Source organism: Pseudorca crassidens, chromosome 3 (genome assembly GCF_039906515.1).
Source record: "Pseudorca crassidens isolate mPseCra1 chromosome 3, mPseCra1.hap1, whole genome shotgun sequence".
In the NCBI taxonomy this organism is placed as follows: domain Eukaryota; kingdom Metazoa; phylum Chordata; class Mammalia; order Artiodactyla; family Delphinidae; genus Pseudorca; species Pseudorca crassidens.
Window position 1 is genome coordinate 99,377,859 of NC_090298.1, and position 25,093 is coordinate 99,402,951.

Consider the following 25,093-nt stretch of genomic DNA (forward strand, 5'->3'; position numbering starts at 1 on the left):
CCTTTCTGTTTTTAAATATTTATAAATAGTTAAGATGTGCTAAGTTTTCCTGTTTTATACACATAAAACACTATTTTCAATCATTGGTTTACTTTATCTTCCACAAGCATTAAGGTGCTTTTTTTTTAATGAACTCTCTTGTAAACTTGCAAATCTTATACCTGTAAAAACTCACAAGAGTGGTGCACAGACTTTTAGGGCATGCAGAGTAATATGCTGAGAAGAGACCCATGTTAGGCAAATGTTCAGGCAACTTCATTGTCTTAGTTATAACAGTGATGGGGTTATGGAGTTTTCTGTTCAACACAGAATCTTGCATTTTGGGAACTGAGAAACTGGAGTAAGAATTTGGCTACCAGACAGCAGAGAAAGCATCGACATGCTTTGCATAATGTGTTTATTTAATAAGGATTTACTGTCTTGGGAGAGATAGTGAAATAAAACACATGATCTATGAACTCAGTTGGACAAGGGGACAAGCATACTACAGCCCAGCAAAATATTGGAACATAAGACTCTAAAAGAGATGACAAAAACAGAACATTACCCTCCAAAGGAGAAACAGAAAAGTACTATGGTGTCATATTATGTCCCAGCATGATCTGGAAAGCATTCATAAAAGAAAAGGGAATGAGTTGGGCTTTACAATGTGGGTGAGAATTTGCTAGAAAAAAGGTGGAAAATAATAAATGCCAGGGGAGTCTTTGGAAACAAGGGACCTGGTTGGGTACAGCTGGGTAAAGGGTTAATGTAAAGGAACAATTGGAAATAAAGTAAAGGATATATTATGACTTTTATGATACAAGTAACAGAAACTCTGGTTAAATAAAAAAATTAAATGATAGGGATTATCATACCACGACAGCTTAAAATTCCAGGAATACAATTCAGTTTAGATATGACTTATGAGGACCTGAAAGTGTGACCAAGATCTGGTTTCTCTGTTGTTGTTTCTTGACTAGATATCCCCAGGATTTGCTCCATTTCCAAGTTATAAGCTTTATATCTTTATCAAGGAGATGAGAGCTTCTCTTTGGTAAGTTCTATAAAAGAGAAATAAAACATTTTGTCCCAGAATCTCCAGCAAACATCTCCAAATGCCATCTCTGCCTATTCTTGAACCAATCACTGTAGATCAAGAGGATAGGATATATTGAATGGCTTTTCCCAGTCAGTTTCATTTCTAGAGCCTGCATTGTGACACACCCACCTGAACTGCCAAAAATGGGAAAGAAGTGAACTTACTGAGGGAAATTTAGGGTGCTGTTGGCGGAAAAAAGGGAGCATAGTTGGTGAAAAGTCAACCACCAGAAGTCCTGCATGGGAAAGTAACTTGGACCAGATGTATAATGTAGGCACTAAGGAAGCTTAGATGGTTTTCAGTAGAAACATGACCTCATGCAAAGGATAATCCAAAATCATAACATTAAATAACCTATGACCTAAGAATTATACTGTTAGGTATTTTACCAAGTGGAACTCTTGAACATAGGCAGTGGAAGACATGTACAATGATATTCATAGTAACATTTTTTGAAAACCATCTAAATGTCAATCAAGACTAGAGTAGATGAGTAATTTGTATATTCACAAAATAATACCACAGGCAAAATGAATATATATATATAGCAATATGTAGTGACATGGATAAATCTTAGTAATAAATTATTAAATGAAAAGTAGATTCCCAAAGAGTGTAAACATGGCAGTATTTTTGTAAATTTAAAAAGAAATGTTTTTAAAATATATAGCTTTTAAGAACATATTGCTTTTAAGAATGCAATAAAATTATACAAAAAGTGATGAGACAGAAAATAAAGTGAATAGGTAATATACATGACTATGTTACATAGTTTATGAAAAAAGAATAAAACAATAATAGATGATAGAGTATGCTGGAGTGGGATGTTATTTTACATATCATGGTCATTGAAGTCTTCTTAGAAGGTGCCATCTAAGCAGAGAATTGATGGAAATGAAGGAGTGAGCCAAGTGGGTGGCAAAGGAGGAAATCTGTTCTGGGCAAAGGGGCAGTAAATGCAAATGCAGTAGGAAATGCAGTGGGAGTGCTCTTGGTGTGTTCCAGGAATTTCAGTGAAGGCTGTACGGCTGAAGGAGTGGGTATCAGGAAGAATGGTGAGATATAAAGTCAAAGCAGTAGAGGAGGTTCAGATCAGACAGGGCTGTCAGAGCCATTGTAAGGACCTGGCTGTTAACCTTCAAGGGATAGGAATTAACCACCATGAGATAGGAGTCCATTGGAAGCCTTTGAGGAAAAAAGTGATATATTGTTTAAAGGATTACTCTGGCTGGTTTGTGGAGGAAAGGATGGAAACGTCAAGCAGGGAATCAGGGAGATCAAAGATCAGTTAGAAGGGTTTAAAGTCATTCCAGAGAGGGATGATGGTACGTCGGGAGATGATGATTGTTCTGGATATCTATTACTTTGGAACAAGTACACCCAACTTTAGTGGCTTATACAACAACCATTTTATTATATGTCACATTTTTGTGGATCAAGGGTATGGGCAGGGCCCCCCGCTGGGCAATTCTGCTTTATGAAAACCAAACAAGTATCATTTGGAGGTATTCAGTGGGTAGCTTATTTGAAGCATCCAAGAAAGCTTCACACACCTGCCTGGTGCCTTGGAAGGGGCATCAAGAAATCTGGGCTTAGTTGAGTTCCTCTCTTCTTCCATGTAATCTCAGTGCCTCTCTACATGGTCTTTCCAGTGTAGTATTCAGACTACTACATAGCAGTTTACAACTGTAAGAGTAAGTATCCCAGGAGACCAAAACTGGTAGTTGCCAGTGTCTTAAAGCCTGGATCTAGAAAGTGACACAACATCGCTTCTGTCACATTCTATTTGTCAAAGCAGTCACAGAGCCCACCCAAATTCCAGGGTAGGGGATTTAAACTTTACCTTTTAGATAGGAGGGCTCTCAAAGAATTTGTGGCCATATATAACCTGCCGTAGTACAAAAGGTACAGGCTTCGAGAAGACGTTAAATTCTAGATAACTTTAAATGTTTAGGTTTGGACAATGGATTAGGTATGCATTTGAGAGAAAAAGATTTTTGATCCAGACAACTGGAGAAACAGAGTAGTCGTTTACTGAGACAGGGAAAACTATGGGAAGGAAAATCAGAAGTTCCATTTTGTGCATGATAAGTTTGAGTTGCCTGTGGACATATCAAATAGGCTGTCAGATATATGATTCTGGAGTTCACTAGAAAGGTCTGGGCAGAGGCTATATGTATATAGATGGTATTTAAATTAATGGGCCTGGATGAATTTCATTTAAGGAGGAGAGTAGGTGGAGAAGAGGAGAAATCTAACTACTGAGCCTAAGGGAAGTTCAAATATTAGCAAGTATTAGAAATGAGGAGAAACTAGCAAAGAAACCAAGAAAGAGTAGGTCATGAAGTAGAAGTACTAAGGGAAAATGTTGTCTAAGAAGCCTAGAGAAATAATTAGACCGAGTAGGGAGTAATCAAATTGGTTACACACTGCTGATTACATAAATGAGGACTGAAACTTGAATATTGTCTTGGAGCCTAGACTCTTGATGACCCTTATAGGAGCTATTTTGTTTGAGTCATAGGAACAAAAGCCTATGTGAGTGGCTGTAAGGAAAAAACATGAGAGCAAGAAGAGAAAGCTTGCATGGACAAAACCATAATACCCTTTCTAGTATGCCTCTTGTCTGCCAGAGAGAAACACCCCTGTTCTCTGTCTGGCCTCTATATCTGAACAGGGGCAAATGGAGGGCCCTGGGCATTTGTATCAACTTAAGGGCAATTGCTGAAGCTAATGTCTGTGACTTTAAATCTGTGATTTCAAGAATGTCGACTACAGTTGTTTCTGGCCATTGAATATGTTTCTATTTGTCTCCCTCCGATGCTGTTAAATATACAGAAGGTTTCATCACTTGGAATTTAAATGCTTGTTTGGAAATGTTTTCTTACTATTCTGTCAAATGACAAGAGGAAAAAATTCCAATTTCAAACCCATGAGGAAAAAACTGAATTTGAAAGCCTCTGGGCTTCTACTTCCCAGCTGGTCATTGTTCACACCATTATCTGCTGTCTTATTAATATTTCCTGCCTTGTCTATGAAAACATTTGTGTTTGAGCTGTTGATATCCTTGTGGCAAGGCTGCAACTTTTTCTCTTGCACTAAACTTAGTAAAACTTGAGAAGCAGCACAGTGAATGTGGAGGACATTGACAGGTAGGACACCCAAGTTTCAGACTTGGAACTCCCCAGAGTAAAGAACTCACTGCTACTCATTGGCTGATATTGATGACAATGATGTTAACGGTAGTAACCTCTGCAACATGACAGCAGAAAAAGAGGTGCCATGCTAATTATGTTATACGTACTATCTCGTAGAATCCTTCCTATAAATTGAGGAAGGAATTACTCAATGCCAGGACAAATAACTCAGTAGGAATTACTATTGTTGCCATTTTACAGATGAGAAATAGAGGCTTAATGAGGTTAAATAACATGTCTAGTGTCATACATCTAATCTGTGCAGTCAACTTGGGAAAGTAGGCAGAATCCAGAGCTTGTAAGGCTTGAATGCTGTCTTCCCTTTGCTAACTTTAATTTATTTAATGAAGTAAGGATAGCAACTGATATACTTATTCCTCATTGTGAGAAACAACATATATATATATATATACACACACACTATATATATATATATATATACACACACACACACACACACACACTATATATATATATATACACACACACACACGCACACACATATATATACACTCTTTAAAACTATAAAATACATATAATTTTGAGATAATTTCTACAATGAAGGTTGGAACATATTAGTTTAACCCATCTGACTGACCCATTTTTTAAGGTTGCTGATTTCTAGCACTTTTACCTTGGTCTTTTATTTAAGGTTCCTGGATTTCTAATTTCAGTAAAACGGAGTGCCAAATTAAGTGACTTGCCTTTCAGTTTTCACACCTGAAGTCAAATGATATATATGTTCCCTTTTCTATAAAAATGTCACATGTTAATAATTAGTAAATATAAATTTTATAACAGTATTTAAATAGTATAAACTTGTCTAGTTTCTGAAGTGGTTGTTCTCAATTCATATGTATTCTATGGTTTTTAAGCTAAAAACAGTAAAGCGTAGAGAAGCATATACAGGATTCAAGAGATAAAAAGTGTTACTTCATTTTCAAAACATGTTTATGTTCATGGTAAACTTATAGACAAATAATAGGGAGAAAAATCCTCAAAACTATTTTTAACAAAATTTTAGGTTCTCTCTCTTTTATGTGTTAAGTTAGCTAAGATCATTTTCATTTAATTTATTCTTGTTCTGAAATTATTTCGCCCAGAGGAGTACAAATAAGAGGACTTTAGGTCATTTACACCATGTATCTACCAGTTTATGAATTCTGTGAAACTAATTCATACATCAAAAGGTATTGTGAAATCACACTGCAAAGCATGTGATCTAGTTTCTTTTTCAAATCATCATAAACATAGGCTTAACATTGCAAGTTCGTTGTTTAGTTTGAAAAATTTAGAAAGGACTGTTTGAGTTTAAAGGTAGTTGTTTAGTAATCTAGAGAACAGTGTAAACATGACACAGAATTTGACTTAGGTGATCTTTTTTGTTGTTGTTTTACATTTATTTATTTATTTATTTATGGCTGTGTTGGGTCTTCGTTTCTGTGCATGGGCTTTCTCAAGTTGTGGCAAGCGGGGGCCACCCTTCATCATGGTGCGCAGGCCTCTCACTATTGCGGCCTCTGTTGTTGCGGAGCACAGGCTCCAGATACGCAGGCTCAGTAATTGTGGCTCACGGGCCCAGTTGCTCCGCGGCATGTGGGATCATCCCAGACCAGGGCTCGAACCCTTGTCCCCTGCACCGGCAGGCAGACTCTGAACCACTGCGCCACCAGGGAAGCCCCGACTTAGGTGATCTTGAAGTGTTCTACAATCAGGATTTAGTCTATCCTGAAATCTCTCCAAAGCTATTAAAGGTCCCAGTGTTCTTTAGAGCAGGATATAACATATGATCCTCTCCGTCACTGTGTGTACTCAATGGTGCTGCGGTTGTACTGGCACCACAAATATTAATGGAATACATTTACTTTTCTGGACAAATGGCTATAGTCACACAAAATTAAGAGCATTTATGTAAGAAATGAATTTGAGAGGAGTTTTTTGTTTTGTTTTACTACTTTTTCTAATTCTGAGAACTATTTTTAAATTTAGTTTTTATTGAGGTATAGTTGAATTACAATGTTGTGTTAGTTTCTGATGTACAGCAAAGTGATTCAGTCGTACGTATATATGTATTCTTTTTCATATTCTTTTCCATTATGCTTTATTATAAGATATTGACTATAGTTCTCTGTGCTATACTGTAGGACTTTGTTATTTAACCATTCTCTGTATAATAGTTTGCATCTGCTAATCCCAAATTCCAAATCCATTCCTCCCCCACCCCCTTACCCCTTGGCAACCACAAGTCTGTTCTCTGTGTCTGTGAGTCTGTTTCTGTTTCATAAATAAGTTCCTTTGTGTTATATTTTAGATTCCACGTATAAGTGATATCGTATGGCATTTATGTTTCTCTTTCTGACTTATTTCATTTAGTATGATAATCTCTGGGTCCATCCATGTTGCTGCAAATGGCATTATTTCATTTTTTATGGCTGCGTAATAGTCCGTGGTGTGTGTGTGTGTGTGTGTGTGTGTGTGTGTGTGTGTGTGTATGTGTGTGTACATACCACATCTTTATTCATTCATCTGTCTATGGACATTTAGATTGTTTCCGGGTCTTGACTACAGTAAATAGTGCTGCTGTGAACATTGTGGTGCATATATCATTTCGAATGAGAGTTTTCTCCAGATATATGCCCAGGAGTGGGATTGCTGGATCATATAGCAACTCTATTTTTAGTTTTTTTTAGGAATGTCCATACTGTTTTCCATAGTGACTGCATCAATTTACATTCCGACCAACAGTGTAGGAGGGTTCTCTTTTCTACACACCCTCTCCAGCATTTGTTATTTGTAGATTTTTTTAAAATTTATTTTTTTAACATCTTTATTGGAGTATAATTGCTTTACAATGGTGTGTTAGTTTCTGCTTTATAACAGAATGAATCAGCTATACATATACATATATCCCCATATCTCTTCCCGCTTGCGTCTCCCTCTGTCCCACCCTCCCTATCCCACCCCTCTAGGTGGTCACAAAGCACGGAGCTGATCTCCCTGTGCTATGTGGCTGCTTCCCACTAGCTATCGGTTTTACATTTGGTAGTGTAGACTTTTTAATGATGGCCATTCTGACCTGTGTGAGGTGGTACCTCATTGTAGGTTTGATTTTCATTTCTCTAATAATAAGTGATGTTGAGCATCTTTTTATGTGCCTACTGGTCATCTGTATATCTTCTTTGGAGAAACATCTATTTAGGTCTTCTGCCTATTTTTGGTTGGGTTGTTTGTTTTTTTGTTGTTATTGAGTTGTCTGAGCTGTTTGTATATTTTGGAAATTAAGCCCTTGTTGGTCACATCATTTACAAATATTTCTTCCCAGTCCATAGGTTGTCTTTTTGATTTGTTTATGGTTTCCTTTGCTGTGCAAAAGCTTGTAAGTTTGATTAGGTCCCATTTGTTTATTTTTGCTTTTATTTCTATTGCCTTGGGAGACTGACCTAGGGAAACATCGCCATGATTTATATCAGAGAACGTTTTGCCTATGTTCTCTTCTAGGAGTTTTATGGTGTCATGTCTTATATTTAAGTCTTTAAGCTATTTTGAGTTTATTTTTGTGTATGGTGTGAGGGTGTGTCCTAACTTCATTGATTTTCATGCAGCTGTCTAGCTTTCCCAACACCACTTGCTGAAGAGACTGTCTTTTCCCCATTGTATTGATATATTCTTGCATCCTTTGTTGAAGTTTAATTGATTGTAGGTGTGTGGGTTTATTTCTGAAGTCTGGGAGGGTTTTGCCTCCTGCTTTGTTCTTTTTCCTCAGGATTGCTTTGGCAATTCTGGGTCTTTTATAGTTCCCTATAAATTTTAGGATTATTTGTTCTAGTTCTGTGAAAAATGTCATGGGTAATTTGATAGGGATTAAATCTGTAGATTGCTTTCTGTAGTATGGCCATTTCAATGATATTAATCCTTCCAATCTAAGAGCATAGTGTATCTTTCCATTTCTTTGAATTAACTTCAGCTTGCTTTATCAGTATTATATAGTTCTCAGCATGTAAGTCTTTCACCTCCTTGGTCAGATTTATTCCTAAGTATTTTGTTTTTTTGATGAGATTTTAAAAGGGATTGCTTTTTTACTTTCCCTTTCTGATATTTCATTGTTAGTGTAAAGAAATGCAATTGATTTCTGTATGTTAATCTTGTATCCTGCTATCTTGCTGAATTTGTTTATCAGTTCTAGTAGTTTTGTGTGGAGTCTTTAGGGTTTTCTATATATAGTATCATGTCATCTGCATATAATGACAATTTTACCTCTTCTCTTCCAATTTGGATACCTACCTTTTATTTCTTTTTCTTGTCTGATTCCTGCAACTAGGATTTATAATACTTTGTTGAATAGAAGTGGTGAGAGTAGGCATCCTTGTCTTCTTCCAGATTTTAGCAGGAAGGCTTTCAGTATTTTACCATTGAATATTATGTTGATTGTGGGTTTGTCATAAATAGATTTTATTATATTGAGATTTGTTCCCTCTATACCCACTTTGGTAAGAGATTTTTATCATGAATGGACGTTGAATTTTATCAAATGCTTTTTCTGTATCTATTGAGATGATCTTGTGTTTTTTATCTCTTCTTTTGTTGATGTGGTGTATCTTATTGATTGATTTGCATATATTGAACCATTCTTGTGAGCCTGGGATGAATCCAGCTTGGTCATGGTGTATGATCTTTTTTATGTGTTGTTGGGTTCGATTTGCTAATACTGTGTTGCAGCTAATATAATGCCCAGAATTGACTCCTCCGAGAGAAAAAGCTTAACATTTTTATAAAAACGTCTTTTCTGATAGTAAGAAAATGCCCACTCTTATACACTATCCTTTTCCAGTTATTATCCTAAATTGAGCTATAATTACTTAATTACGCTGCTACTTTGTTCTTGTATTGTTGCCTGGAGAAATTGGAAAATTGTTACTACATTTTAAAATTAGTGACTGTTTAAGCTGAGACATTGTTTTTTTCCTGCCTTTGAACTTGAACTGAACCATTGGCTTTACTTACATCTTGAGTCTGTTGGCTTTTGGAATGGAGCCTACACTATTGGCTCTCCTGGTTCCCAGGCCTTCAGGCTGGCAATGGAAGTACACTATTGGCTTTCCACCATTTCCAGCTTGCTGGCTGCAGGGCTTGGGACTTCTTGGTTTCCATAATCACCTAAGCCAATTCCTTATAATCCCTCTTTATTTCTCTTTGTATGCATCCAATTTGTTATGTTTCTCTGACTTAATACAGACACTGTTTTTAAAAGATTTGGTTTACTTATGCTGACAGATATTTTTTTAAGCATGGGTGAATTCCAGGAAATGGTTCAAAATGGGTGAATGATGGCATATTCTTGTGAGTTTCGTGCTAATATGATTCACATATAACTATATATAGCTATGTGTACAGACAGAAGCATTGTGTGTTCCAAGGATGTGCTTTGAAATTTTAACAAAGAAATCCAAGCCAAAAGGTGTTGTATTTTCATCTCAAGTGTCCTTGTTTAAACTCCTGCAGCTTTCAGGAGGTCACTAGCATATATAATCTCAGTCAGCAAAGACTGCAAACTGAAAAATGCCAAAGCTCGAGAAACTGTTGTGTTGAGGTCTAGAGGATGACCTTGTCCCATCCATCCTCGCCATGGATGGTGACTTGATTAGCATATTAGTTCAGTTTTGAGAAAATAAAATAGGAACAAAGAAATAATCACACTGTTTTCTTCCAGATAACTTTTAGTTGTGTGAGTTTCTTCTATTTCGAAACACTGACCTCTGTTATTTTTGGGAAACACCCTTTCATGATCACTGTTCCCTGGAACACTCTCAAATCTTTTTACACAAGTCAATGAAACATTAAAGAACACACAGATGTTTGCTTTGGTTAGTAATGTTTGATATGCCTTCTGCCTCCTTTAATACTGAACTTCTCATAAGGGAGGTAAAGAAGGATGCAGATGGAGGAATGACAGGCAGAAACTGCAGAGTAAGAGGTCTCATCTGTTGAGTGATGGCCATGTAGTAAGCACCATGCCAAGAGCTTTATTACTGTTGTCTCACTTAATTTTCCAGCAATTGGAGATGGAGATGCTATTGTTATGCTAATTTGTATAGATTTGGAAAACTAGGAAGTTGCCAACTTACATAAGTTCACACTGGCAGAAAGTGGCTAAGGTGTAATTTAAACCCAGTTTTTGTGGAATTCAGAAACCAAACTCTTAATTGGTACACCAACTTGTGAATGAAGAAAAGAGATAGAATGAAGAGAAAGGGGAAAGAGAGGATAAGAAGAAAAAAAAAACTGAGTAAAAAATATTTCATTGTAAAAGGTATATTTTTCATTATAAAATATTTGGTAAAATAACAGAAAATATGAAAAAAGTCAGCTGGACAGCCACAATCCAAGGATCCTCTTTTATATTTCCCCTCAGTTACTATGCTATGCATAAATTTGCTTCATTGTGTTCCTATTGTATATGTGCTTTCGTTATTTTATTCCTCACTAAACATTATACCATCAGTATTTTCTGAGTTACTATAAATCTTTGTGAACACTTTTATGTTGTATAATATTACAACATAAAATAATTATGTTTCTATTTGAAAACATTTAGTTGTTCTCTGTGATGCACACTACAAATATGAACACCAGTATCCATACTGCTTCTTCCCAGTTTTGGATTAGTCTCCTACCTCTGAATAACTATTTTATATGAAACTTCTAAAATGGTTGATTCTTGACAATTTTTATTTTAGGGATGGCATGTTAACTAGCCTCTCATATATAGTATTGCTACAAATGAAAATAAATTTTGAAAACCATTAACATCTAAACCTTTTCACTCTTACATAGTAATTTTTCTTGTGTGAAATTGTATGTCATTGATTTTTAAGATAAAGCACCTAGATGTTATTTTTCCTAGAATCTTAGAATACTGATGAGATCCTTTTCTACAACTATAATATCTGTTTTTTAAAACTCCTTCCTTAGCCTTTGCAAGTAAGTATTTTATCAATACAGATTAGGAATATTCAAATGGAGATTTACTCTTTCACAGAGTAGGCACTGTGTTCATAAGCTTTTTATTTTATGCCATTTCTTATTACCTTCAGATTACTTAGGCTTCCATTATCATATTACTCAAATGTAAATCCCAAACCTGACTTGGTTCTCAAAATCATCTATGGAGTTTTGAGTCCAGAGTAATTGCCAAAGCACACTATTTTTTTTTTTTTTTTTTTTTTGCCTTGCATCTCTTCACCTCTTTACATTTGAGAGAAAGGGCTACAGTTTTCCTGGGAAAAAGATTGTTCACTGAACTTCTATCCTAGCAATGAAGTTCTAGTTTTTAAAATTGTGTTTCTTGTTCTGATTGTACCATCAATCATAACTTGGCTTCCTAAATTTCCATGTATTCTGTCAAAATTAATAAATTCTGTATGGAATGTTGGAAGAGGCTTATTTTTCTAGTTTTATGGCTGCGTTTTAAATAGTAGGCATCCCTTGAATTTGAATATGTTTACTGTCAATAAATTATTTGATGGTTTAATGTCCTGGCCTTCTCTAACTGCAGATAATCACATATAATGAATATTAAGTAATTGGTTGGACACAATGATTCAGTGAGGAAAAAACCTGCTCAGTAAAAGCTTTAATACAAATGTGAAGCAAAGATGTAAATATAATAATTGTAGGTATACTCTGACCTATTAAGTGCTTATATTTTCAATTAATACAGCAACCTTAGGGGCTAGGTACAATTATCATCCCCAATTTATAGATGGGAAAACTGAATCATAAAAGAAAAGGCAAATAATTCAGGAAAAAATGGACTTATTTTGACTTCAGGAGTATGCAATTTAGCAGATAAGAGTGAGATCTCCCAGTTAGCAGTTTGTAGACTATTTGTAGATGTGTTTATTGGTGGGTGACTAGGCAATGAGCCACAGGTTTCAGATGGCCATAGGTTTAAGAAGTGGTGAGGAGGGAATTCTAAGAGTGAAACTGAGTGAACAAAATATGTTTCAGAGGAGTATTTGGATGGAATCAGGGGTTTACAGTGTTGTGCATTTTCTGCCAAAAATATTCATGTTTCATCAAAAATGAAAAGAAATTTAAAAAAAATAAACAATGAGAACAAAACTATGTTCTTCAAACCCTGTTGGAGAAATATAGTTGAAAACATAGATGGGGAAATATTGTGGAGGGCTTTAAAAAACAATCTGGAATCTTTTATCAAACAGCTAAGATATTAAGTACAGTACATTCTGAATGATTTTCTTATTTCTTCCATAATGGTAATATTTGGTATGGGAATATGAAGTTCAGAATGGTTATTTCCAGATAGTCTCTCAATAAAAAAATGCCCAAAGAGTGTGAGAGATCTAAGATTGCCTTAAATCTAATTGTAAATTGACATTCCAAAGGCCAGGCATCCTGCCAAATCAATTTTCATTGTCTATTGCTGCATAACAAATCTTTCTAAAACTGGATGGCTTAAAACAGCCATCCTTATCCATGATCTCTTGCGGTTTCTATGGGTCTCAGCTGGAAGACTCACACATTGGAGGTTGGGATTATCTATAGTCTCATTCCCTCACAGAGCTGGTGCTGGGAGCCTGCTATAGTTATTGGTTGGTATGCCCACATAGGGCCTCTTCATTTAGGCCCCAGATTCCTTATGACAGGGTGGCTGGGTTCTAAGAGCAAGTGTCTCAAGTCAGAGGGTGAGACCATCTGAGGTCATTTTCCTTTTTATTACCTAGCCTCAGAAGTCATTGAGCACCTCTTCCGCTGCATGTTATTGATTGAGGCATTTACTAAGGTCCACCCAGGTTTAAGGAGGGGGAAACATAGACCTTACATTTCACTGGAGGATTGCCATCACATTTTAATAGACGTGTGCAGGAAGGGATGTGTGTTCGTCTGTGTGTGTATCACCATGCTTAGAAAATACAATCTGCCATTCCATCTGAGGGTTCTAAAAATTGCCAGGGCCTGGCACACCAGGTAGGAAGCCATGAGTCACACTTGTCTCCTGAAGATATTTTATTAAGCATTACAGGGACTGGCCAGCTGACACAAGGGGAGACTTTACTTTGTTTTTCTTTTGCCTGCACATTTTGGTGAGTGTTTGTTCTGAGAAAATGGGATTTTACTTTGTGGAACATGACTGGAATCAGGTCTAAAAATAAAATAGCTGTCAAGGATGAAATAACTGTCAAGAATGGCATTACAGTTTTCTGTAAATCTTAGGAGATTTGGGCATGTTGAACTGCCAAGGCTAAAGATTAGTTGCCTGGCAGAAAGACAGCTCTGGAGGTTGGTGGATGCTTTAGAATGAAGTTATTCGTTGTTCAAATGGAAACTACCTCTTAAGTGCTGGGCACCCTGTCTGGAGGCTATCCACTAGTTACCTAATATTAGGGAGGATTCTCAGACTCGTTGGCACAGCAGCTGTAATCAATTTAGGCATTTAACCCAGGCATTCCAGGGATTTGCTGGAAGTTTCAAAGGTTATCCTGACTTTGGTTATTGGTTTAAATGGATGCATTAAATATCTGTTATGGACCAAGCACTGTATGCCACGATGAAAGTACAGAAACGAAGAGTCCCCTCTGTCCTGTACTATATCTACCAAAAGAAAAAGACATGCAAATAGGTCTTCACTACAGGATGGAGGTGCCCTGATAAAAAGTAAAAGAAAGGGAGGTCTGTGGGGCAGAGATCATTTCCATCATGATCCGGGCAGAGAGGGGGCTGAAACATGTCCTGCTGGAATCCAAGCCCCTGGCCTTTCCACCCCACCAGATTGGTCTACTGTTGTCCTCAGTCTCTCAAAAGTTTGCTCTAAAATCAAACAATGATGCAGTTACCTTTTTGCCATGGAAAATGAAAGGTTAAATTGCTGAAACAGTTTAAAAATCAATGGACTCTGCAATGCTAAATAAGAACAAGACAGATAAGTTGATTTCACTTCTGCGCTTGATGGAAATATATTTTCTTATTGATAGGGGCCTAATTTTTTACTATTTAAATTTTAAGCCAATAGAATAGCAGCACACATCACTACACAACAGAATTAAGAACACTTTGCTAATTTAGGGAAATGAAGAACAGGGTGTTTCTCTTTGGTTAAAAATAAAGTTTAATTTTTGTTTGTCTTTCCGATGATCTACATTTCATTGAGAATTTCAGCTACAGTTCAGGTAAGTGTTGCAAGCTGAGCATATGTTTCAGCCTGAGCATAGTGTTTCAGGTACTTGTTAACACATTACCTTCAGTTCTGGGATTCTTGTCATTTTGAAGTTTACTCTCCAAGAGGACACAAAATACAAAAATATATTTCAAATTGATTTGTACAAAATTATCTTGATTCTGAAATGTAATATGTAAAACAACTCTGGTATTAAGATATTTATCTTCCGCTCTCCTTTACTTTGTTCTTTTAAAAAATATTTGGACAATCTAGTCCTTCTCCCTATGTCTAACATAGGATCCTTATGTTATTTATATTAAAACCCAGTTCTAATAATGTTATTTTCTAAAGAGAAAAGTCCTAGTAAACACCCTGGATTAGAATCTCGGCTCTCCCATTTCCTAGCTAAATTATTTAGCCTCTCTGGGATTCAGTTTCAGCCTCTGTAAAATAGGGATAATAGTAAAACCCACTTTATAGGGTTATTATAAGAATAAATAAGCTTTGTATTTTAAAAAAGAATTAAAATTAAGCTCATTACTCTGATTTTCAAGGCCTGTTACTAATTTAAAGACACTTTCTGAAATGTATCTTCTGCCTTAAAAATGTATGCTCCAATTAACCTGGAACATGCCTAAGTTTTTGAATGTTGGTTATTAGCTCCAACTTTCACACCTTTGCAGATGCTACTCTCTTTAATACCTCTATCTACTTTTGCCTTATCAGAATCTATTAATATTTGATGTAACATAGCCTATTCTAAGGATAATATCCACAAAATTTCAAAATATAGGAACGTCCAGCACCATACGAACTTTATTGTCACTACACAGGCTTAGTCTGAGGCTATGGATTTAGAGCGGTGATCCTTAGACTAACTGGACAAAAGGCAATGAGCGTAACTGGATCTGGTTCTGAATTTGCCTACCGAAAGGTACCTTAAAACTGATAATAGTTTTCCCTTATCCATATGATAAAATTATGTCCTCTTTCTCTACTCAGAAGCATTTCTGTGATTCATAGTTGATTGATTTCTTATCTAGGATCATCAGCTAGTTCTTTTATAAACACGTTATTGAAATATGATTGACATGTACATATTTAATGTATACAACTTGATGATTTTGGAGATATGTGTATATGTGAAACTGTCACCACAATTAATGCCATAAACATATCCATCACCTCCAAAAGTTTCCTCCTGCCCTTTTTTATTTATTATTATTTTTCGTGTGATTAGAACACTTAATATCTACCCTTTCAGCCCATTTTTAAGAGATACCTTTACTCTCATGTTCATTTCAGCTAGTGTTTTTGTTCCATATCTAAGATACGATTTTCAGAAAACACTTGACTGTAAGAATGTTTTCCTCACAATAGAATATAAACAAATGATAAGTCTCAATATCAAATATTCTGTTACCTTAACAAGGCCTTGTTTCCCAACCTCTCCCCAGCTGTATCCTTTGAGAGCCAGCACGGGTTCTTGATTCCTCCCCTTCACATTCTTCTCTTGCCTCTAAATGCACATGGCAGCTTGTGCCTGTGTTACTATACTCATCTGGTCTTTTGTGTCCTGAACTTATTCATACACTTGACTTGTCTCACTAAGAAATAGTGAGTAGCTAGAGAGGGGTTTGCCTCATCTTCCTGTTTATCACAAGTATCTTGTCAGTAGGAGTTTTTAAATAAATATTTTATTTTATACTTATTCTGTAATTATTGATAATACTTTTATGTTCATTCTATAGTGACTGATTCAGTGTTCAAGTTTCCAGAAAACTTCAGACTTTCGAGAGGTAGCCAATATACCTAGAATTCTTAGCAGTTAAAATTGAAGCTTGAACTGTTTTGGGGTGAGTTTGAAGTCAGACACATCTGTTTTCATATCAGTATGTAGCTGTTTCTAGATCTCTGACCCACCCCAAGTTCCAGTTTATGCAATTGTAAAATGGGGAAGAATGTAATTGTAAAATGGAAAAATTGTGAAATGGTTTGGTGAAGGCAGAACAAGACCTTACCTATAAATTCAAGTTACTGGCTCATAATGAACATTCAATAGAGATTAAGTAGGGACTTCCCTGGCGGTCCAGTGGTTAAGACTTCACGTTCCAATGCAGGGGGTGAGGGTTTGATCCCTGGTCGGGGAGCTAAGATCCTCCATGCCTCGAGGCCAAAAAACCAAAACATAAAACAGAAGCAATATTGTAACAAATTCAATAAAGACTTTAAAAATGGTCCACATCAAAAACAAATCTAAAAAAAAAATTAGGTATTATTACTATGAATAAAATGAGTATATATATGTATGTTCATAATTATTCATGACAGTTCTGGTATATAGTAGTGCACCATGAAGAAAGCTTCTCTGATCCCCATCTGTTGTATATATTTTGTATTCTTTAGATTTAATCTAATAGTATTCCAAACTATTCTAATACCAATCTAATAATAATATTGTATGTTTCCTTTTTATGGTAAGTCCTTGATTAGCAGAAAATATATATGTATATCCATATATTTCTCTTCCCTCACCTGTGACATTCATTGTATTAAAGACTGTATAAATATTTTTATAAACGGATATAACCCTAGATCTGTTTTTAACAAATGGATAATATATCTCTGTTTCACAGTGTTTTCAGAACTCTCTATGCATTGTAAATTATCTACACATTATAAAGTGAAGTGTAAATTGATTTTTATTTAGTTAATTTAACAAATGCAGTAATTGGTTTGGGGGGGTTGGGGGTAAAATCAAATCGTTTATTTGTTCATTTTTTGTTTGTTTTCTGAATTATGTGTATTTATTTAATTTAATAATTTATTTAATTACTTCCTTTTGTACCATAATCACGTGCATAGTCTAAGTGTCTTGGGTATATAACTAATGTTCGTTGCTTCCAACTTTCATGATTATAGAAATTGCTATATAATATTAGAGTAAGAGTAATTTTAAAATAGTAAACTCTTAGAGATTAATAATGTTGCAAATAAAATTGCATAAAAAGGGTTTAAATTAATTATCTGGATTCTTTAAAAGAACAAAATAAAGTAAAAGTTTTAGAATGGTGTCTTCTTCAAGAGACATGTTAAAACATCTTTGCAAGAGTAGCTTATGTTTTCATTTGATGGGTTTAAGAGAAAAATCCTAGGATTGCTGTCATAGTCTTATTTCTTATGCAGTACAACAGCTTGAATCTTTATATGGTGTTCTGGATGTCTATCACTTTCATCATCAAAATGTCTGAGAAGATAAGCTGGCATACCCATAACCATAAAACTATGTTATAGTTTTAGCATACATAATGATGAATATGTCATACTACTCTTCTATAAATTTTGCTAACAAACTCACCTCGGTTGACATCTATATGCTGCTTCCAAAACACTCTCTTTCAAACATAAATTTCAGATCAAAATACTCTACTTATTAACGTGAAGAATATGCTTGTATGCCTGGGGAATGAAATGCAGAATAACTCTTGGAGCACAGTGGTTGCTTAGTAAATGTTCTTGACTAAATTGATGGTTGATACGACCAAATTGTAAAATGCTATATTCAGGACCAGCCAGTTTGTTTTTGTTTTGTTTTGTTTTGACATATATTGCATCAACCAATATATTATATTTACATGAAGTGTTGAAGTGTTTGAATCATAGTAAATAATAATTTTTTTATCTCGTGACTTTAGGAAGACAGGCTTTTGGTAAATGATGGAACCATAATCTTTTGCAGGGGTTTATTTCAAAAGTAATTTGATATACTACTGGTCTGCACATTATGTATACTTTTTTTCTTTGCTGCCCACTCTCTCAGTAATTCACTCTTAGGAGGACCATAATTTATTGTTTAAATGAGACAATATATCTCTACATCTTAGTTAATATTTAACTTTGGATTTTCATGATAATGGTTATTATTTTATAGGGCATGTGGATATATTTTGTTATGTTATTAATATTTTATTACTGTTTCCCACGTAATATTCCACAATCTCAATGAAAAATGCTAACTTCTAAAGATATACTACTCTGTTTTCTGGAATAGCATGAGATAATTAAAGGTAACCTCTTGAACAGTTACAAAAACCTAAGATATCTACTTTATGATTTCCTTTTAAAATTACTAACTTGAGAAATCATTTTATTCTCAAAGAGTCTTAATGTGAATACGAGATTTCCCTTTAAGAAACTTATTCTTTCACCAATTAGTGTTTATCTTTCATATAAATACTTTAAAGAGTTCTAGGTATCTAATATTGCTTTATCTTGACAGCAGTCCTAATTCAAAGAATTTAGCTTTGCAACTTAACTCTTAATGTTTCCATCATTAAAAAAGTATTTCCTGTCAAACTGTAGTATTTTTAAGTACTTTTTTTAAGTGGAAATACTCACAGTAAGGTCAAAGATTGGCAGCTATTGTGAAAATTTAAGAGGTTCTCGTCAATGTTAAGGATGGCTTTGTTCTCAAGTGTCAGCAGTTACTTGGCTTTGCTGAACTGGCCATTGAAATATAGAAAAGTCTCGTGACTTGTACTTTTATCTGTCTATCTGTCTATTTACCTGTCACATAATAGACATAACAGATATCTCACTTTTTGATCTCTTGTCTTTGTTTTTAATCCATTGGCCACTGTGACTGTTTAAAGCTATAGTCTTGATCTATGCTCATGAGATGTGAGCAGGAACCTGCTGGAGCTTTTAGGAAAGTTTCTTCTCTCTTCCTACATATGGTACTTGAACTTTATCTGGACAGTGTAGTACAAGAGTGTGAGCTCTGTCTACCTGCCTGAGGGTGAAGTAAAAGCACTTGAAGTGAAGATGCATGATTTTCATTAAACTAGAGCCTGATTATGCTGAAAAGCCTAGATATTTAGCCAAATTTGATTTAAAATTTTATAAAAGTTTTATAAATAAAATATCACAAATACCATTTATATCCCCTGGATAAACCTTCTTAATCCCACTTTCCTTTTTCTTGTTCTCTGTACCTAGATATAAATGAAATCCTGAATTTGGCATTTATTATTATAATGTAAATATTTTCTGTATTTTCTCCATATGTATAAATTTATACATAATATGCATAATTTTTTGAATTCTGTCTGATTTGCATCCTATGCACTTATTGTGCAAATAATTTTTCATATAGTGTTCGTTTCTTGAAACTTCTGGTTATAGTTTATATATTTTACTGCTGGAAATTATTCCATTATAGAATATAAAGGGCATTCCATTATAAAGATATATCACAGTTTATTTATATACTCACCCATTGATTGGTAGTTATAGTTTTTCAAGTTTTGTTATTAAGGATATGAAAATGTATTTAATTAATATTTTAATCACTATTTCCTCAATTACAAATATTCATTTGCCATTTGGGTTTTCTCATTTATTAAAATTTCTGTTTACATAATTTACATTTTTCTACTGGATTATTCATCTTTTTGGTATTGATTTATAGAAGATTTTTTTTACTATATTTGAGTACTAGTACTTTATAAGATACATGTTTTGAAAATATCTATTTCTATTCTTTTGGTTGTTTTGAACATTGTTTATAGTATCTCTTGTAATTTTTAGTCAAATTTATCACCATTTTACTTTACACTTTGTGCTTTTCGAGTCTTGGGTAAGAAATCCATTTATATTTCAAGGTCATAATTTTACTATTTTTTTCTAAAGTTGCTGAAGTTTTGCCTTTCATGTTTGAGAAATCAACATAGATAAATAGGTAGATAGATTAGATATAGATATAGATAGATATAGTAAGGCCCAAAGCAATGTATATCTTATCAAATTATTCCCCTCTTCTCTCTAAGTGAAATCTGAATTACTCAAAATTTTAAAAAAATGTTTTATTTGGAATTAGATACGGGTAACAGATGTGTATATACTACATTACTCATATGATTAAAAGAGTAGTACAAATATTCATTTTTATTATCTGAAAATCTTTACTCCATTTTCTTTCCTGTTTCCCTGGGCTATTTCTAGAATAATTGTTTAAACTAGAGGAAGCTTCCACAGTTTCAATTCTGTTACTGTGTTCTCAGTTACATTTTTGCACTGTACTTAGCTTTCCAAATCTCAGGCCCCACGAAGAGCTAGTCACTTTGGTATTGAGGCCTGTCCTCTCCTTTGCCCAAATTCCATAAATAAGGATGTTTAGCCTCAGATAATACTTCTACAGTCTAATCCCAGATGTGCATGGCATGTATCACAAGCCCATTTTAGAACCTTGAATGGCTATGCTGCAAAGATAGGTGGAAAAGCAGTTCCTCCCCATTTAATGTATAGATTTGTAGGGGAGTAGGTTTCCTCCATTGCTGTTCATCTGTTTGCTAGTGCCAGTTGGATAAACTCCCTTGCGCTACAAAGGTAACTGGTTCGAAATTCAACTGCCTTGAAATATTCTGTTTCAAAGCTGTACTCTCCCTTTATTTAAACCCTGAATGTTTGATGTGGCAACATGAGTTTTTAGTTTTGTGGTGATGTTAACTACAGTTTATACATACCTTAAAGTGAACAAAAATGTTTCAATACATGCATATTATTTGATTTGATTCTTTTAAAAAATATGCTATTTTGTGTTCTAAAATGCTTATAGTAAATGCAATTCTTCTATTGCATTATTCAGTGAAATATGCATGTACCATTACTTCCACACAATCTTAAATTCTTTTTAGTATGAGTATGAATGCATGTATTTTTTTAATTGAACACTGAGGTGGCATGATCATAGTTTGAACCTGAAAGCTCACATTTTCATTTTATCGAAGTGATAGATTAGTTAAAAGATCCCTCTGTACTGTTTTCTGAAACTAAATTCTTATTGAAGAAAGATATATAAGCATTGTGTATACTTTGTGAAGATTATGGGAAAAGCATCCAGTTAGCATGTCAGCAGAGATTGAAGGGCATATAATGCTGTTATTTACCCATGAATTTACTCATGGGGCATGGATATAATACATCTTGCCCATGCCTAAATACAGCGAAGGAAATTAGTAATTAAGCATGAATTTTAAAACAAGGAACATATTTTGTTGTTTAATTGCTGGTTTTCTGAATAATCATAAAATGCACAATTAAAGTTAGTATTGGTATTTTCTAAATGAGAAATATTAGATCATATGGTTGGATTTTATCATTGTCTTTTTGGTAGCACTTAAGCTGAAATTGGTTTAAACTTGAAAGTTTATAAATTTATTTTTTTCTATTTTCTTCTTTCCCTTAAATCTTAGAATATCAATCTTAAATTGTCTTACGAAAATTCATGCTTTTTTTTTCAATTATTCTGTAAGCATACTACTAAACTTCATGATTTAAATCCCCAAAAGATATTTCCAAATTATTTACGTGAAAGCTATTTAGACCATGCATTTTACCTTCCATTTAGGACAAAATAAACAAACATAATCCAAAATTTGAATATTTTATTCAATTCATATGATTGCTTTATATGTATGATCTATTATTTAATTAAATTCAGCTTTTAAAGTATATTTATATTGTAGGCTTTTCTGTGCAATTCCATTAAGTTCTTTGTGCAATTCCAACAGCATAGTGATATGCTGTACTTGATAAATAGTTTTTCTTTTAGGCAGTAATACATCATTTAGGTGATGGCTATTAAAAATGAGACTGAATCCTGCATTTTAAGTCTTTATATCCAGACACATGATTCATTTGAGAAATCTGGACTGAGAGTCAATAACCCTCTGCCACTTAGCCTCGGAGGTGAGATTTAATTAAGTTTGTTCAGCAAATAAACAAATCTCCTTTAATTCTTAGATTCTGGTGGTAGGAAGATGAGTAAGAGTTTATCACTTCCCTGGAGGAACTTTTAGTGCATCCAATTGCATACTGATTAGAATTTGAATGGAGCTTTCCTTAGCAAAGTACTCTCACACAGGGATTGAACTGATGGATATTTGTAGATAGTGGATTATGGGTGTATGTTTGATTCCTAGTTAAATCTGATGGTTTCATACAGAGATATCTTTTTCTTCTATAACCAGACTGTGACCCTCTACATGTGACACGTTATACAAATGTATGATGTTGATCATAAGGGAGACAAGACAATGTGACAAGCTCAGTGTAAAACCCATACTGATTCGTGAAAAACTTATTCAACATACAGTTCTTATACTGTGGGCATTTTTGCATCTTGCTGGAAGGATAAGCAAATACTCCAGGCAGAGTTATCAAAACAGATTGTGGATATTGATTAATTCTGTGAAGGCCAAAAATGTAAATGCACATTTGTCAAAAATTCAGGTTTCGTACTCTTTGCTCTAACAAATTCAGATCATCTTCTGTTATTTCCCAATAGCTGGATCCAAGTATAAAGTTTAGACATTTTCCTTCTAGAATGGGTAATGATACTCTGGATAATTGAAATACAACTTGATGATTTACTCCAATATTTACCAGATAATTTTCAAACCTTTTCCATTTTGCTCTTAGCCTAGTCTGAGACTGTGTCTGAAATACATGAGGGGAATGAAGGAAGGACTTGTTCAGTTTGTATTTGGCAGAAGAGTTTTGTTGATGAATAAGGCCACAAGTTATGGCTGGAATGGTTTGGTAATAGATTTTTCCAGTGTGCAAAGCCAGACAGTCTCTGCCAAACAGCAAAACAGAATCTATACTGTCAAAATGGAAAAAGTGGTAGCAATTATGAAGCTGAGGAATTCTGGCAGCACACTTAGAATTTGGCACTTGTACTTCGCTGTGAGGAAGAGCGTATGGGCACCAACCATTGCAGCTTGGTCTGCTGCTGTATTGCCTGGAGAATATTTGACCCAGATTAATGACAAAGCTTAGGTGCTTGGTTCAGAATTCTTCTTCTTTTTTTAAAAAATTTGTATCGGGGTAAAGTCTGATTTGCAATGATGTATTAGTTTCAGGTGTACAGCAAAGTGAATCAATTATACATATACATATATCCACTCTAACTGTAAGGTTATATGAATTTCTGACTACAAGGGGATGGATGCCCCGAACCTCCCAGTTGTTCCGGGATCAACTGTACTTTTTTTTACCTCCCTTTCAGGGATGAGAAAAAAGAGAAAGTAGGGGAGTTAAGTACCTTGCCTGGGACCACCATACTTCTACCACCATTCTCCAGTGTCCTGGTGTGAAGAATGAAACAGTAGTGTTTAACGGAAAAATCTCTATTCCTTTCTGTAGGTCCTTAAGGCTCTTTTTTTTTAGTGTTTCTTTGGGATAAATATTTCGGGATGAGGAGGTCAGAACAGAGATGCATAATTTCCATCAGAAGTGTTAATATAGAGAGGCTAATTTTTATCACTTCTTTGCTTTTCCTCTGCAGCATTATAACTTTATGAATCTGATTTTTGACAACATCATTAGGAGTATTCATGTAGATTTAACGTGAAATGTGGTTGGAACATTTGATTGTTCTCCTTATTTTTGACTGTTAACTTTGTTAAATGTTTGAACTGTAAAATTTTTCAATATTAAGTAACAAAAAGTGCTTGCATAATACTATTCATTAGGTTTTTTAAATTAGTGTTTTGCTTCCAAACTTTATAATTCATTATTAACCAAAATGTTTCCTATAATCCGTGTGTATGTAATAAAAATGTGGGTAGGGATTCTGGGTGGTTTTTTTTCCCCCAGCAACTAGAAGTACTCCTGGCATATAATTGGTGCTCAGTGAGTATTTCATAAATTGGCATTCATTATGAATGGATGAATGATGACGTTAAACGCCTTGAGCTTATTCATATGTATAATTTTGCTTTTTCTCTACTACATTATCAAGGTTCTTACTGATGAAGTAAATCAGTAGTAGCACAGGAAGCAGGAGGAAGCTGAGAAATGTGTGCCCTCATCTCAGCATTCCTAGTACTGACCAAGCATAGGGCTCTATAAGTAGTGAGAGAATGAGTGAATGATTGTACAAACTGAATGACTGAAACTCCTGTCCTTTTAATTATGCCTAGTTTGAATATGTCTCAAGTACAGCAACTGCAGTGTTTGGGGAACATATTACCAAAGGCTTAAGGCAGGAATGAGGGACTGCACACTTGGAGACTGAGTGTGACTCTCATGGACATGGGCTCAGTACTTAGACGTCACAGGCCCGGGACTCTGTACTCACTGTTCTCTACTTAGAGTCCTGACAGTGTCACTGCCAAGAGATCACTTTGCCTCTGCTGAAACCAACTCTGTGACTCAGATTTAGTGTAGTCTTTCGTTCCCATTACCTACTGTAGTTTCTCTGAGGTTGGTTCAGCCCACTGACACCTCATACAATAAGCCTATGTTTCCTGAGACAAGGCATCCCTTCACATATTTGAGGATAGCTCTCATTTCCAGAGGCTACTGTATACCACCACACTACTGGGGGGTATTTGTATCAGTTTTTGTGACATGGTTGACTGCCCCTTCTCTTCCTGATTACTGTTCCCAGAGGTGGTCCTTATTTGTCTATGTTAATGATACACTGGGTAGCAATACTAAAGCAGTATTTATTAATGAATAAGTGTTAATCTCAGGAAAGTTCCCACTGACTTGCTCTAGTATTCTGTACTCAGGAAGAATAGATGCTCAGGGACAGTTCTTGAAGACTTGATTGATTGACTTATCTATCCT

The 25,093-nt window shown here is 34.9% G+C and overlaps 1 protein-coding gene across 4 annotated transcripts in view; it reads left to right on the forward strand.

Annotated features, from left to right (window-relative positions):
• The window catches only part of PRR16 (proline rich 16), a 269,296-nt gene that overhangs the window by 91,500 nt on the left and 152,703 nt on the right, over positions 1-25,093 (forward strand). The window contains exon 1 of one of the 4 annotated variants that reach the window (XM_067731527.1): positions 14,368-14,465. The exons of the other annotated variants lie outside the window; for them this stretch is intronic. The gene's annotated coding sequence lies outside the window, so the exon portion shown is untranslated. Of the gene's footprint in view, positions 1-14,367; positions 14,466-25,093 lie in introns of those variants that run through there. 4 annotated transcript variants of the gene reach the window in all.